Genomic DNA, 17,264 nt, shown 5'->3' with positions numbered 1-17,264 from the left:
TCACTATGCTGCCCAATTAGTGCAATTGGTGTTGAAGTTTTTCAATCAGACCACCAAATTGATGAATAGGGAGAGTCCATCGATATATGCATTGCTTTCTGGAGTGATTTGATGATAATTTGGATAAGATCTAGGGAAAAACTGCAAAGTAAGCTTTTAATATGGTGGGAGATTGAAAGCCAGATTGGGAACAAAAGCAATGATCTGGCATTAATTTGTCAATTTTTCATCATTGTAAAGAGATAATTATGCAACCAAGTAAGCAGATGGCATGCCATTACTATGCATTATTATATGGATGGAAGCATACATTTCCAAAGGGACGTAGATTAATTGAGTAGCCAAAACTGGATAGATTCTGAAATTTTCAAAGCACAGCGACCTTGAATTGTTATGTTTTCGCTAACCTGTTGTCAATAAAGCTCTTGCCTGTGACAGCTGCACTATTTATGAGGGTAAATTATTTTTAAGTAACATTAAAGTTGTTCCAGAAACCACATTGTCCAACATAAATAAAGCTTATAAACTTTTTTTTGCACTAAGACACACGTACCTGTGTGCCAATTTGTTGTAAATCCTATGCTTTGTATTGTCCTCCCTGCCTTGACTTTCTGTAAACAATTGATTTGGTATTTTCATGAAAGGTCATAGAAGCAAGAAATCAACGTTATTTGAGAGCCCAGTCTGACCTATATTTGAGAGCCCAACTGACCTATAACATGATTAAATTAAGCCCATCTAAAAGGACATCAGATTTTGAAGGATTACAAACTACTTTTGAATGTGAAGTTCAAAGAAAAATATAGGCTCATACTATGAATATTTATAATACTGCTTTCCTTTCATTACTGAATGGTGAAAGACCTGGAAAGAGTAGATGTGCACAAGATGTTTCCACTAGTGGGAGTCTAGGACTAGAGGGCATAGCCTTAGAATTAAAGGTCTGACCTTTAGAATAAAGATGAGGAGGAATTTCTTCAGCTGGAGGATGGTGAATCTGTGGAATCCATCGCCACATACAGCTGTGGAGGCCAAGTCATTTGGTTTTTTGTAAAGTGGAGATTGACAGATTCTTGATTAGTAAGGTTGTCAACGATAATGGGGAGAAATCAGGAGAATGAGGTTGAGAGGGGAAGATAGATCAACCATGATTGAATGGCAGAGTGGACTCGATGGGCTGAATGGCCTAATTCTGTTACTATGAGTTATGAACTTGTAATTACAGCTGCCCAATGACTGGTCATTTGCAAAGTAATTATGTACACCAAAGGAAATGTGAGACCTGTGTGAATTTTAATATTTCGCGAAGTCCAACTATAATGAAAATCTGGCAATGTTTTGAAGGTTAACACCTTTAGTATTTGTATTTAAATTGAATATTTTTCCCTAACTTCATTGGTGTGTTCATGACACCATTTTATTTGTAGATTTAAATACTGAGTCTCTGGAATGTGTAGTGGTGAAGTGAAGCTTGCAAAGGGCCAGCACAGTGTAGACAACATCCACATTTAACTAGGCTTTATTGGACGCCATGTACTGCTGTCGGATCTATTCCTTGACTTTGTGCTCTGATATTAATCTCAAAATGATAGGAATTTTCAGCTTTTCATGTATGCAAATGTAAACATGGGAGCCCAAATGTTGCCTATAAATGCTTGATATTCTGCAGACCGCATTCAGTGGTGGACTGCACTTAGTATTTATTTGTATCATACATTATTATACATCATATTTAAATGATTTTATATTCTAATCCTCTCAAAATGAATACTAACATTGCATTTTCCTTCATTATGGATTCAACCTACAAATTAACCTTTTAGAAATCTTGCACTAACACGCCCAATTCCCTTTGCACCTCTGATTTCTGAATCGTCTCCAAATTTATAAAATAGTCTACACCTTTATTCACACTACCAAAGTACATGAACACACACTTTATTACACTACATTCCATTTGTCACTTATTTGCCCACACTCCCAACCTGCCCTTGTCCTTCTGCAGACTCCCTGCTTCCCCTACACTACCTGCCTCTCCACCTATCTTCATATCATCTGCAAACCAACAATGGCTTGGGGTTTGGCCTCTGCAAGTGTACAAGCACATAGGTAATCTACAAACTACTGAGGTTCGGCTGACCTTGGCTCTGAAAGACAGTCATTGTATATTGAACTCTGCAGGTCAAGCTTCACCTGTGGAAGGAGGTGGGGCGGGGGTGGGAGGTTTGGGTGGGGGGAGGGGGAAATGGTTAACATTTCAGGTTGAAGCCCTGCATCAGGACCAGATGGTCAGAATCACAATCTGATGCTGCCTGGTATATTCTGCTCTTCTGCATGCATTGTAAGGAAAGATATTTACAAAATTTTAATAAAATTAAGCAGAGTCAACACTGAAAGTGTACCTAGCAGGGTGGTTAAAGTAGAACCGATAAATGTAGTTTAACAGTACTTTTAATAGACTCTAAAGTGCCACGTGAAGATTACTCATGGAGTTGAGAGCATTGTGTTGGAGTGGATAGAGGATTTGTTGTGGTTTCTTGCTTCAATTTTATTTTAATGAATTCTCATTAGGTTTATGCAGAGACTGGTCACTTGATTTATTTTGAATTTTTCTCTCACATGCATCAGAAGGTAAATAGCTATGAGGATAGGCCAATGAATATAAAACAATGCTACTGTACATAAACATCTGGGAGCGAAGGCAAACAGAATATTTATTTTATTTTATTCAATTTTACTTTTACAACAATATAATTGCAAGGAGGATAGCGAACAAAAGTAGGGAACAGTTGTCACAACAAGTTGAACAAACCATCTGCGCGATAGTTCTGTGTAATTATGGTTCCTTGTTTGAGAAGGTATATGCTTGCATTAATAGGTAAACTGTGGAACTTTTAAGCTACTGATACAGAACCGACAAAGCTGGAAGCACTCCAGTTCAAGCAGTTATTGCTTTGCATCAGGTATTAGGTTATTAAATAGGGTAAGAAAACAAGTGTCAAATCTATTTCTATCCTCACAGATGCTGGTGGATCAGAGCATTTGTTGCAGTTTCTTGCTTCAATTTTATTTTTATGAATTCTCTTTCGGTTTATGCAGAGTATGGGCACTTTACTTGATTTATTTTGACTTTTTCGCTCACATCATGCATCAGAAGGTAAACAACATAAAACTTGTACTAAGCCTCCCACAACTAGAACAATGACAATTCTCAGGAGCTACTTTGGTTGAAATGCTCCTTTCAAATTTTCTTCTACCCAATGGAGGAGATTGATGTGGAGCACATAAGGACTATTTAATGATGAAATAAATGATTTGTGAGAACTCTAACGAGCTGAACGATCTTTTCCTCGCTTTGATTACTCTTATGCTCTTACCTTTCCATATTATAAATCCCTTTTGTAAATGTACACATTACCATCTTACAAAGCAGTGCCCTAATCTTCTTGAAAAGAACACTTTTACAGAGAACTGACATTTTCCAATTTTTCAGTGCTACCCTCTTCAAATGGAGCTATGCCAATTTATGATTGTTTTATTGTTTTTTTCTCATCTGGGCAGCTTATGAATTCATAGAATGTAGATTTTAAGTTTTTGCATTTGCCCTACCATGTGAACAAGATAAATATAAAAAGCTATATTAGTCATTGAAATCATTCATCAATGTTAAGCCGTACAACCTGAGTACTGAAAGTTGAAGAGGATAAACTGTGATCATCACACTTTCCTTCCTTCAATAATCCTTCATTACCTTAACTGGAACTCAGTGGTACTGAACCCTTTTCAATGCTGACTCTCAATCACTGCTGTAAATGATTTTTTTTGTTTGTCTCTCCTTCAGAAAAATTAATTGCAAATCGGTCTACTCTTTTCTTTGAATGCAGTTTATAAAATGTAAGTTCCACCTTGGTCAAAATATTACAATAATCTTACAAAACTGCGTAATGCAAAACTGCGTCTGAAGAAGGGTCTCGACCCGAAACGTCACCCATTCCTTCTCTCCCGAGATGCTGCCTGACCTGCTGAGTTACTCCAGCATTTTGTGAATAAATCAATTTGTACCAGCATCTGCAGTTATTTTCTTATACTTATGCGTAATGCAAATGACTGATTCTTCACATTCCTTCAATCATCGTAATGGCAATGAAATATAACTTGCTAAATGGGCAATGGATGAAAGACATAGAAGATAGCATTTCTACTGTAGGTTTAATATTTGAGTAGAGTATAAAACAGTTTCTTCTGGAACTTTGTTTCAATTATAAATGATGAATTAATAACAATTTTGGGTGATTCAAACTAGATCTAAATGTGCAATGACTAATTGAGTTTCATTTAATAGAGTGATAATAGGGCCATTCTGTCCTCTAAAGTGTAGAATGCAGCAATTATTCTTTCCATTGACCCTTGTTCATGCATACCATTCCACATTATAATCTAAATAACCCTTTCAAACTTGGTCTTGCACTTTGGTAATTGTGCCCAATGAAGAGAGGTGGTTATACACTTCTGTCTCCCTCATTGATGCTTGCAGAGACCTGTGGTCTTGCAAAAATTATTTCCCAAAAAAAGGTTAGCCAGAGTCTTGTGCCTGACAAGGTCTCAAAAGGACTGCACTTTTTTAACAAGTTTTCAGAGTAGGTTTTATGGTCCTACTGGTGTGGAGAGCGGGAGGACAATAGAATATACCGTGACCATTGTTTTTGAAGTATTAACGTCAGAAAAGGATGCGCGTTCCTATCAGTTTATTCGATTACACCTCCGCAAGGTTTGTGCCAATTCAGTTTCTTGGTTTGCTGTGGGCTCACTTGAGTCCAGCCCCTCCCAAAATTATCCCCCATTTCTAGATATCCCAGATCCACAATAATTTGGTGGCACACAACTTGGTTTGTTTAATTCTGACATGAAAAATTTACACTGTGTTCAAATCAAAGTTTTTTTTAAAAATTCAATTTCTGGCAAGGCCTCCTGATTTGACCCCATCAAAACCAAACAGTGAGAGAAAAGACAGGTAACAAGAAGTAAAGGGAACAGTTGGCTGTAATAGAATGCAGAAAGATAGGAAGATTAAGTAAGATACGATATTTCTACAATCCTACAGGGCTGGGGAAAGAATGAACAACATTAATGTTCATGATTAGCATTTGATTTCCATAATCACAAAACTCCACAAAGTTGAAGAAAACCTGTCAATAAATTCTTCTGCAGCCCTTATGTATGGTGAAGATAATAGACAATAGGTGCAGGAGTAGGCCATTCGGCCCTTCGAGCCAGCACCACTATTCAATGTGATCATGGCTGATCATTCTCAATCAGTACCCCGTTCCTGCCTTCTCCCCATACCCCCTGACTCCGCTATCTTTAACAGCTCTATCTAGCTCTCTCTTGAAAGCATCACTGATTTAAAATATGTTTCCAAAACTGTAAATAGTTTAATGATACACGTGCTTTACCATTAAGACCATAAAGGAGTTCCTTAAATTGAAATCCGTGTTAATTTTCTGGTCTGGTCTGGTGTACTTCTAAGGAATTAATTAGATTTGATCAATGCAAAATTGCGATTATTATGACAGGAATGAGTTTTTAGCCAGCAGTCTGTTAGGAGAATAAAAACATAAATCACTCCCTTCATCACTTAACCCCCCAACAAATCCATTCTATCAAAATTAATTAATCCCAGAGGAAACATTACTTTAAATGGATGTTATCAATATATCTTCTAGCCCTTTGTTGCTTATTATATTTTTGTGCCATCTGATGTTACTGCTTTGAGGATTTTCTGATTATTTATCTGAGAGAATTGAATGTATCTCTGAGCCTCTGTTAAAACCACAGAGGACATGAGAACGAGAATAGATCATTTAGTTCCTGGAGCTTGTTCAGCCATTCAATCAGATTGTGGTTGATCTGTGTCTTAATTTCATCTACCTGCCTTTGTTCCATTATCTTTATTTCTCATTAAACTCCCTATCAATAATTTTAACTGAGAACTAAGGTGTAGATTTGGATGTAGATTTAATTATATGTTGTTGCTGCTATTTTCAATGATGCTATTATATATATTCAAAAATCCTAAAAAAAAAGAAGGCATTTGAGAAACTGAAACCATTTTGAGACAAATGAAACAATTGAATAATATTTCATTTAGATATTTGTCTAGATTTCAACAAGAAGAAACATGTATGTTTTGCATCAGGTCTGAGGTTGATATTTGGAAAACCTAATCCCAATCTGGCAATTTAAATATAAGGACTGATGTGAGTACCTTCATAACTCTCCTGTGGGGGCACATGTTGAACAAAACTACCTAGCACTCAAAAGTTACGAAAGAGCAAATTGAAGAAACATACGAATCATCTCCTCTGCTAACAGGTAGCAGTAATGAAAGCAAACTTAACTGAAGGATATCATGAAGAACTATTTACCTGTTTGCTTCTTGTTCTCCAAACACCAATCCTTTCATACAGTCATTGTCCAAAGGGTCCTTAGGTCAGGAATCTGACTTGTGAAGTTATGCTTAAAGATGCTTTGATTTATTTTCATTTTCTGTGAGTCCCAGCAGTTCCATTGTATGGTTCTATAACAAATGTAACAATTGTGTACCTTTGTCCACACAGCATTCTTTTGTGTATGAAGCTAGATAGTGAATTTCCTTGCTAAGACGAAACATCCCACCGGAGTACCTTTCCAAAAGCTTATATGCAGCTCATCTTCTAACACAAGCTAAATAGCAATCAAGAATGGAGACCTTAGATACATTTTCCCTTCCCTGGTCTGAGATTAATTTTAATAGCACAGTTGTTGTACAATCTGTGATCAGTTGTCTCAGCATTGACTTGAAATGGAGCTTGAGCCTTCTGGTTTTCTATCCACACAGACATTACCATAGATTATAGAAAATCTAATATTGGTCTTGGTGAGCACAGTACTTGTAAAAACACATTCTTCAGGAAAGTAAATTGCCTCTCCTATCCAGGCTGTGAAGGTCCCAATGTACTTCCATTTGAGGTGCAGGCTAGTTTTAGGGAGTACTAGACCAAGTGGACCCGTTGGGCCCAAACCTCTCCTGCATTGGTGCAGCACCCTCTCCTCCCCTCTCCCTCCCTCTTTATTCACTGGTAGCCTTTTACAGAAGCAATAAATACAGGGATTTTTTCAAAGTCAGCTCCAGCAGCAGAATAGATTTGACTTGCATGAGGAAAGAATGACAGAATTTTGAAAAGCTTAGGTAAGCAGCAAGATCTTGACACTCAGTTGCACAACAGGTGGCAGAGCAAGTTCAAAAGCTGGTTAAAAAAGGTATATTAGCAAAGAGGGAATGAATAGAAAATCGACTGACTACAAGGGAAATTTTTGAGCAGAATCATTCCAGTGTCTTGGTAGAAACATCCCCTTTAAACCCATCTATCTAGTTTCTATATCTTCCTTCATGGTCTCATGATCCCACTCTTAGTTCTCTTTGGTTGATATCTTGGTTATACTGATTGCACATACCAGTGTTTGCCATCATTAATCTTGAGCACCTTTTCCAACAGTTCCCTCTTGCTAAGAATGCGTACCTCTAACACACCGGGCTCAATTTATGCACCATGGCTGTTAATCCTTTGTGCCAATTTTTTTTAAAGTCCTTTTTAGTACTTTTTCTTTGCATGCAGATTCCAAATGAACATCAGAAAACCCAATTATCTATTCCCATTTACCCTTGGGGCATGATCACTTCAAACTGGGTATCACTATCATTGTTAAGAGAAGAATCCTGACCCGATACATCACCTAACCATCTTAACCATGTTCTCCAGAAATCTGCCTGACCCACTGGGTTATTTCAGCACTTTATGCCTTTTTCGTAAACCAGCATCTCCATTTCCTTGTTTCTGCATCATTATCGAACGGCTCTGTTTAATCCTTGAAATTCATAATCCTGAATAATGTTCCCTTGCCTTCCTTGTCCTGACCTGATATCCCCTCACGACTTCACTCATGACTGTCTCAGGCATTAATCACCTGTAGTTTAAGGGTTAAAACAGACTTTTCAGCTAAAATGGACTTGTCTGTCACATCCCTATGCTGAGCAAATTGGCTCACTTAGAAAACAATTAGGTGCTTAGGAAAATAATTGGAGTCACTTGAAAGAGCTGGTAAATCACGAGGCCTCAGATTATGCAGCTGCAAGGACATATAGTCATATAGTTGCAAGATGAGACAAACCTTTCTTCCCAGAGACATGTAAGACTAGTTTGGTGCCTGATGCAAAAAATAACACCTATTTCCATCATTAAGAGCTCCATCTTGCTCTCTCTTTGAAGCATTCAGAGAATTGGCCTCCACTGCCATCTGAAGCAGAGAATTCCATTGATTTACAACTCTCTGACTGAAAACGTTTTTCCTCATCTCCGTTCTAAATGGCCTACCCCTTATTCTTAAACTGTGGCCCCTGGTTCTGGACTCCCCCAACATTGGGAACATGTTTCCTGCCTCTAACATGTCCAACCCCTTAATAATCTTATATGTTTCAATAAGATCCCCCCTCATCCTTCTAAATTCCAGTGTATACAAGCCTAATTGCTCCAGCCTTTCAACATACGACAGTCCCGCCATTCCGGGAATTAACCTAGTGAACCTACGCTGCACGCCCTCAATAGCAAGAATATCCTTCCTCAAATTTGGAGACCAAAACTGCACACAGTACTCCAGGTGCGGTCTCACCAGGGCCCGGTACAACTGTAGAAGGACCTCTTTGCTCCTATACTCAACTCCTCTTGTTATGAAGGCCAACATTCCATTGGCTTTCTTCACTGCCTGCTGTACCTGCATGCTTCCTTTCAGTGACTGTACCTGCATGCTTCCTTTCAGTGACAACTTCTTTAGCATCTGGTTATATGTACCAAATTTGTAACTGAAATATGTCAGACAGTGCTGGTTTGAAATGTGCTTTAACTTACATGCGCTTGGTGCCAACAGATTAATTGCTGTTATGTCTGTGTTCAGGCCCACTAATGACTTGGCTTTCTTCAGCCCCCAGAACGCCATATTTATTCTTCACTATTGTTGCCTCTACAATGGTATTGGCACTGAGGACCATCTGAAAGGGCTCTGGGTGAATTGCAAATACATTCCATGTTTTATCACATTTTCTAGCTGATGCCATTTATATTGAGCAAAACACAAAGTACCAGAGTAACTCAGCAGATCAGGCAGCATCTGTAGTAGGAATGGGAGGTGATGTTTTGGATTGGGTCCCTTCTTCAGATTGATTGTAGTTGGGGGGAGAAAGCGTGAAGAGGGATGGGTCACCATTTGTGTCACCATTTCTGTCATCTTGTTTTGAACTATTTGCATGTATTTTTATATCTGTTTCGAGGGCTGTGCCCTTTGTTTTGCCAAATGCTAAACTCATGCAGCCTCAGCTTTATAATTTGGGATTTTCATATAGCACATTCACATTACCAGTGTATCATGGGTTCTTCTCTACTGGTTTAGCTGCATATTGCTTTAATCCAGACACAGAGTATGAAGGACATGAAGTTGGGAGGTCATGTTGTGGTTGTATAAAGGGCCTGTCTCACTTAGGCGATTTTAAGGCGACTGCCAGCGACTAGGCTGTCGCCGACAGTTCGCCGGGGTGTCGCGGGCATGATCGTAAGGAGTCTTCAAAGAATCGTAGTGGATCTCGGCGCATAGTTGAGAAACTTTCCGGATAGACATTTCTTGGCGACAGCTGGCTTGTTGCCAGGTATCGTTGCTTATTGCGGGCGTTGTCGCATGCTGTCCCCAGGTTTGCTAGGTTGTCGCAGATGCATTCAGAAGCACGTAATATTAAATTAAGTAAAGTCATTTGAAGATATCTTAAAATACTTGTGTTTAACCAATTTATTTACCGTCAGGACATTTGACAGGTAGAATGGAGGCGACAGTTTGAAGGTCAGGTAAGCGTGGGAATTTCGCGATGTTTATGGCCATCAGCGATTACTTTTAAAGTAGGCTCCCAACCCAGATATGCAACCCAGAAACCAGATATGCCTTTCCCGTACATTTTCAATTACAAGTAATTACAAAATTTTGCGATGTTTCCGAAGACGGTGTAATCTCTTAGCCAGGTGCTAGTTTCACAAAAAACGTAACTTGTATCGACCTGACTCGGCATTGTCGTGGTCATTGTCGTAGGGTAAAAGAACATTTCGGCGATCTGCTACGACTTTGACAGTCGCCTAAAAATCGCCTAAGTGGGACAGGCCCTTCAGACGTTGGTGAGTCCGCAATTAGAATATTGTGTTCAGTTCTGGGCACCATGTTATAGGAAAGATATTGTCAAGCTTGAAAGGGTTCAGAGAAGATTTACGAGGATGTTGCCAGGACTAGAGGGTGTGAGCTATAGGAAGAATTTGAGTAGGCTGTGTCTCTATTCCTTGGAGCACAGGAGGATGGGTGATCTTATAGAGGTGTATAAAATCATGAGAGGAATAGATTGGGTAGATGCGCAGAATCTTTTGCCCAGAGTGGGGGAATTGAGGACCAGAACATAAGTTGAAGGTAAAGGGGAAAAGATTTAATAGGAATCTGAGGGGTATTTTTTTCACACAAAGAGTGGTGGGTGTATGGAACAAGCTTCCTGAGGATGTAGTTGAGGCTGGGACTATCCCAATGTTTAGGAAGCAGTTAGACAGGTACAGGGATAGGACAGGGTTGGACGGATATGGACCAAGCGCAGGCAGGTAAGACTAGTGTAGCTGGGACATGGTGGCCTGTGTGGGCAAGTTAGGCCGAAGGGCCTGTTTCCACACTGTATGACTCTATGACATACAATGTTTTTATTGAGTTGTATTGCAATAGAAAGCTGTAGCATGGTTATACTATAGATAACCATGTGACATATTGTTCTAAAATGGGAGCTTTAAAGTAGTTGCGCTGTTGAATATCTGGTGGACAAATACAAGAGGGAATTTAACCACAGAAAGTCAAAGAAAAGAGTGGGTGTTGTGAAGCCCAATAATTACAGGATAATTCATTGATCATAAACACTAACTATTCCCAAACCAACCCATGGTCCAATTCCAAACTCCATGATCATCTGTTGGCCTAAATATTAAACTATCGCCAAACCTACTTCAACACACTCACCTTTTACACCCATTGAACTTTCAACCCCAGAAAAAGAAAATCTGCTTCTGTGGCTTATTCAGGAGCATTCCCTTACAGGAGGGGAGCCTAGCAGTGACACTGGCTCCTAGGAGGAAATCCTGTTGAAACAAAAGTGAGTGAAGTTGTGGAGCAAATAGATTTTTGACTACATGTCCAAAATTATTAGGAGTTGCTATAAAATCAATGGGATCGAAAGAGCATCCGGGAGCACAGTGTTCATTTTTGAAGTAAATTAGTTGAAAATAATCTTAGACATTATGTTAAACTTGGAGCAAAAAAACAAACTACTGGATGTACCCAGTGGGTCAGGCAGCATCTGTGGAGGCAAAGGGATGGTTGACATATTGGATCTCCTACTCGACAGATGCTGCCTGACCCACTGAATTCCTTCAGTAGTTTGTTTTTACCTCCAGATTAGTGCAGTTACATTATCTTGCAAACAGAATGTTCTCCAATTTTCATTAACATGTAAGGTAGTGGCAAAAGTATAAAAGTAATCTACCAGGATAACATCAGAGTTACGAGTTAAAACAAAAATGAATAAATGGGTACTTCCTTTCTACAAAATGAAAGACTAGCTAGATACTTGAAAGATAAATTTAAAATAGAGTAATCGAATCATAGAATCAGACAGCATACAAACAGGCCCCTCAGCCCAACTTGCCCATGCCAACCAAGATGTCCCATCTACTTGGGGCAAGTTACTCCCACCTGCCTGTGTTTGGCCCATATCTCTCTGAACCTTTTCTATCCATATACTTGTCCAAAGTATGAAAGGATTTGATGGAGTAGATGTTTCTATATTTAAAGTGTTCAAAACCAAGGGCATCAATATAAGATAGTCACTAACCATTCAAAAGAACCTAAGTGAATCTTCTATACTGTGATGAATGATTGGAATGTTGAATTTGGTTACGAACTGTAACCTGTACAGCTAGACTGTAATCTCAGATTTGAGATTATTATACCGTTCATTGCCCTAATTGTAGTTTTGTGAGGTTTTACCCCTTTACAGATCTAATTTTCACCCGGATCCGTCCCCATGAGCAGTGCTGACTGCAGGAAGTGTGCAGCAGTACAGATTCCCTCGGGAGGAAGAAGTCCAGTGTGTGCGCCCCAAAATCATGGCCCTCACCATGATGAATTTTTTTTCTTGATCCATATAAACCTGCACTCTGAGAGAGTAGAGACCTGCCTATTCACAAAAAAAAATCTGATATGAGTTAATAAAGGAAACTATTATGAGTGTTTAAGTATTTTCAAAGGCCACCTGCCCATCTGGGAACACTAAAATGTTGGAAAATCCCAGAGTCTTAGATGTCATTTATTTTTCAGTGAAATCAAAAGAGTTAAAAGCCATGAGTATAGGGTCTAGGTGACCTCTCTGAAGCTGTAGCGAGAAACAAATCGTGACACACTGTGGCTGCTGGGAAATGCCCTGTATTGAAGAGGTTGAGTGTTATTATGACCTTGACTTCCACATAAAAAAAGCAATCCAGTCCAGAGAGAGTAGCTGACAATTTTTCTAGATAATGTAATATAAGGCTGTAAAATCTGAGACTGCAAATATATTGCTTACCAGAGAGGTCTAGGTAAGGTGTGAAAACTTTGAAGATTCTATGGGAGTTTGCTTCTTGTCCTGATGATTCTGACTCACTCTGAGAGGTCACAAGTACACCTGCCAGCAATATCACCACAGAGGCATCAGCAAATAGGGTTACTTTTAACTGCCACTTTTTTCTTTAGCGTCCCCCCTGGTGTTAGTAAAGTAACTGAGTAACCTGCAGTCACTCATGAAGAAGTGTGCTGTGTTTTTACCGTGGAGAAAAACATGAGGACTGGGGACCATGGGTCAGTCAATGGAAGTGTCCTATGAGCAGATGGTCGAAGAGGCGCTGAAGGTCCTGACCTGTATGAAGGTAGACAAATCTCCCGGGCCTCTTCAGATATGTCCAAGGACACTATGGGAAGATAGAGAGGAAATTGCAGGTGTCCTGACTGAGATTTACAAGTTATCATAAAATGCAGGTGAGGTGTCGGAAGACTGTATGGTGGCAAATGTTGTACCTCTATTCAAGAAGGGCTGCAGGGAAAAGACTGGAAACTACAGGTCAGTGAGCCTAACATCTGTGTTCGGAAACCTACTACGGAACCTTCTGCAGGATAAGATATACATGCATTTAGATGGACAAGTGCTGGTTAGAGATAGTCAATATGTTTTGTACATGAGATGTCTCACGGATCTGATTGTATTTTGAAGATGTGACCAAAAAGGTTGATGAGCGCAGAGCTGTAGATGTTATTTATATTTATGGATTTCAGCAAGGCATTCGATAATGTTCCGCATGGTAGGCTGATCTGAAAAGTTAGTTTGCATGGGATCCGAGAGATTGCTGAATGGATAGAAAATTGGCTTCATAGAAGGAAGCATAGGGTGATAGTGGAAGGTTGCTTTTCAGACTTGAGGCACGTGACTAGTGGTGTGCCTCAGGGTTTGGTGCAATAAATTTACTTACAATGTACTCTAACAGGAACATGCTGGCCCTGAACTCACCCTGTCTCACTTTTAAAAACCTCTCACTTAGCAGACATACCTTAGGCAACTGCCTCTCCCAATTAACTTTTGCAAATTTTGCCGAATTAATTCAAAATCTGCCTTGCTACAGGTTAGGATTTTAATTTGTGGACAATTCCTATCGTTTTCCATAACTTGCTTTTACAACCTTCTGCTATCTCCCAAATATCTGTTTTTCTTATTCCTATTAACGTTCCTGTTAAAGCAAAGGACAAGGCAGGCATGATTACGGAATCCTGATTGATGCTCAGGTTAGGAAAGGAAAAGGAGGTGCATGTAAGGTCTAGGTATCTGGGATGAAGTGAATCCCTTGAGGAACATGTTTTTCTAATTCTAATTCCTGCTGACTATTAAATGGTGTATGGTATGCCGTCAAAGTAATTATCTCGTTCTTATTCCTAACTTCTACCTATTTAGCTTCATTGGTCAATCCTTCCAGGATATCATCCATAAGTACTGCTTTCATGTTCTCCATTACCAGCAGCACAGCCCCCTCTACCCTCTCACACCCCCATTTGTCACACCAAAAATGTCTAAATCCTGGAACTGCCAGTTCTGCCCTTCCCTCTAGAGGAAACAAATTTGTGCTTATTATTTGTTTCATTACAACTTCTACCGAAGTTATAACAATTGGGATAAATTGAGAGCTAGCCTAGTTGGCACAGTAACGGTATCTGTGTGACAAGTGTGTGGCCCACACGATATAACACTTTCTGTGCTTTAATATTTCAAATAATTTTGGAAAAAATTCAGGCCCTGGGTGGAAAGTTACATTTATTAAAAAGGACACAGACAACCAAATTAAACTGCTAAAATGGCCACAGTGTATTTATTCAATGATTTTGGTACCTTGTGCTGCAGTAAAATAAAAAGTATACAAAAATTCTGAGATACAGTATACAAAATTTCAAGTATTCCAATTATTTTACAAAAAAAGACACATATCTAATACTTAGTTGAAATACTATCTTAAATTTCATTATGCTTCTACTCACAACAGTCAAAATAGTAAATACACAATGCATGTTCTGACTTTTTTGTTTACTACAGCTTATTCCATTGCTAAATAGAATTATATTAGCAGCCACTAACCAATAGAACCTTTACAGTCCATGTTATTAAAGGAATGTGTGATAGAATGAGATTACATTACTCTAAATCAGTTAATTATTCACAGTAAGATTTTGTTATCCCAACATTATTTCAGATGTGTTATAAGAGGATTGCTAAAAGCACATGATTCTCAACTGCATCTTCTATCTACGTACTTGGATGCTCTTAAATGTTTAGCATATGACTGTGCAAACACTAACATAATTTTCGGATGTTTCATTAGATGTTGGAGCTTGACAGGCTGATGTATTTACCACAAAATGTAAAAGCACTTCCAAGATCAAGTATTGTCGTGTTATCGTGTTAAATACCTCACGAAGCGCAGAATGTTAATAATTGTCCTGACAATATTTGAAATGTAAATCCTTCCTCTTTACTTGACTTTATTGGAATTTGAAGGGTGTATATTCAAGCATAAAATGGAGCTGGTATGTTTTTATGACAAGGAATGTATAAGTTGATGCAATGTATAAAAAGATAACATTTTCATGTGATGCTTATATAGTAAGTAAAATGTCTGTTGATTTTGACTTCCTATAAAACTATTCTACAATTATGAAAGTGAATTCAAAGAAGCAAATTTATGGACAGTTGTAAATTGCTGTTGTGGATGAACTGTCTATTAAAAAAAGCTGCTCAAATTTCATTTCTAGCTCAGAGGTTTCAAGAAAGGCAACTGATGCAAGGCCAACTCTATGCCCAATTGAAAATCTATCTTATTGTATCTGCACGCTGCTGCTTGAAAGAAATTGTTCACATTGAAGCTTTCAACAAAACCTACCATGAAAATACTATCACAAACTAGAAAACGCAAAAAACATTCTACACTTGATCTTAGCCAAAAGGCCGAGAAGCGATTACATTCTAAGGTGATTTACTAAACAACGATTCTTCAAAATGCATGATCAAATGAAAACTGCAGTTGAGGTAGTTATAATGTACAATCTTTTGCAAAACAAATCTGTTGCAGCACAAAAACACCGTATATAAATGGCACATTCACCGTGTTTAGTTTGCAAGGTAAATAACCACATCAATTTGAATTTCTTGTCTGCTGTGTTCAGAATAAATTCCTTTCCTAACTTACGCCTTTAATTTTAACAGGTAAAGTCTGAAGTCCTGAATGTAGAATCCCTTTCACTTGTTATATTTCTCTAAAAAAGTTTATATTTTGTGCATTTTCTTTTCGATCTCATTCAACATGTGCTGTGGGTATTAGGAGTAAATGTAGTCTTCAGATGAAATGCAAACAGAAATGGTCAGCAAGTCAGACAGCACCTGTGAAGATAGAAACACAGCCAAATTGCCTGCCACCCACAATTTCTGCTCTCTCAAAACTCACCTCGTTTAGAGATGAAAGACCTACTTGTTCACCCAAAGCAAACGGGAGTGCAGCTGCCTAGTTCTGAGTGGCGACAAGGTCAGAAAAAACATTGTGGAGAAATGTCCACATGTCTAGTCAAACCTATCACTCGGCAAGCAGTTGTGTAAGATGGTAAAACCTTTCCCCCAGTTTTGACAGATGGTAAAGCTGGTAGGTACTTTTAATTACTTATGATGGGAAATAAAAATGAACTAATTAAATTACATTTAAAACAAACTTTATGTTATAAGACATAAGGGGGAGAAGGCAGAAGAATGCAATTGAGAGGTAAAGATAGATCAGCCTGGATTGAATGGTAGATTAGACTTGATGGGCTGAATGGCCTACTTCTGCTTCTATGACTTATGAACTTATGTAGACATAAAATAATTAAAAACTACATTTAAGTAACTAAAAGGAATAAAAAACACAAATAATTAAGAAAAGCAAATTAATGAATTAAAATGAATTCACTTTCTCCTGACGTTCCTGTAGTGATGGACTCCATTGAAATAAACTGTAAATATTATAAATTGTAAATACTGTGGAATTCAATATAATCCAGCATCACTGATGTACTCCCATCAGTGACAGAACGTATAAAAAGTGCCAACTATAATTAAGTTTGCAACCACCATGCTTGACCAGGTCATCATAGTGTGTCCCAACAAAATCTCCACTATCCTCCATGGCTCATGTTCATCATCAGACCTGACCAGAAGTCATGAGCATAAAATGTTGATTCTGTTTCTCTCTTCAAGGGTGCTGCCTGACCTGCTGAGTATTTTCTAATTTTCTCCTTTCAGTTTTAGATTTCCACATGCCCAGCATTTTATTTGTTGCAGCGTCCAAATGGTGGGATAGGAGATTTTGTCTTTAATTTTGGAATTCCTGTGCTAGAAATTCTTTTGCATAGCACAGCGTTAAATGCTCTAAGCAATAGAATTGTTCCTAAAAATGTCCTAAAAAGCTTCACACAAGCAATCACACACCAGGCAAATCTATCATAGTTCTGTGAATGCATTGAGCATGATTCATTTCAGCACAAACACCACTGGTGATTACTGTGAAAGC

At 38.5% G+C, this 17,264-nt stretch overlaps 1 pseudogene; it reads right to left on the bottom strand.

Moving 5' to 3' along the window:
- Positions 1-15,483: 15,483 nt before the first annotated feature.
- On the bottom strand, positions 15,484-15,685 carry LOC144593249 (U2 spliceosomal RNA; annotated as a pseudogene).
- Between the last annotated feature and the right edge of the window lie 1,579 nt (positions 15,686-17,264).

The sequence above is a fragment of the Rhinoraja longicauda genome, chromosome 4 (assembly GCF_053455715.1).
Source record: "Rhinoraja longicauda isolate Sanriku21f chromosome 4, sRhiLon1.1, whole genome shotgun sequence".
Taxonomy (NCBI): Eukaryota; Metazoa; Chordata; class Chondrichthyes; order Rajiformes; family Arhynchobatidae; genus Rhinoraja; species Rhinoraja longicauda.
The sequence above is the reverse complement of the archived record's forward strand: the minus strand, read 5'-3'. Positions and strand labels throughout refer to the sequence as shown.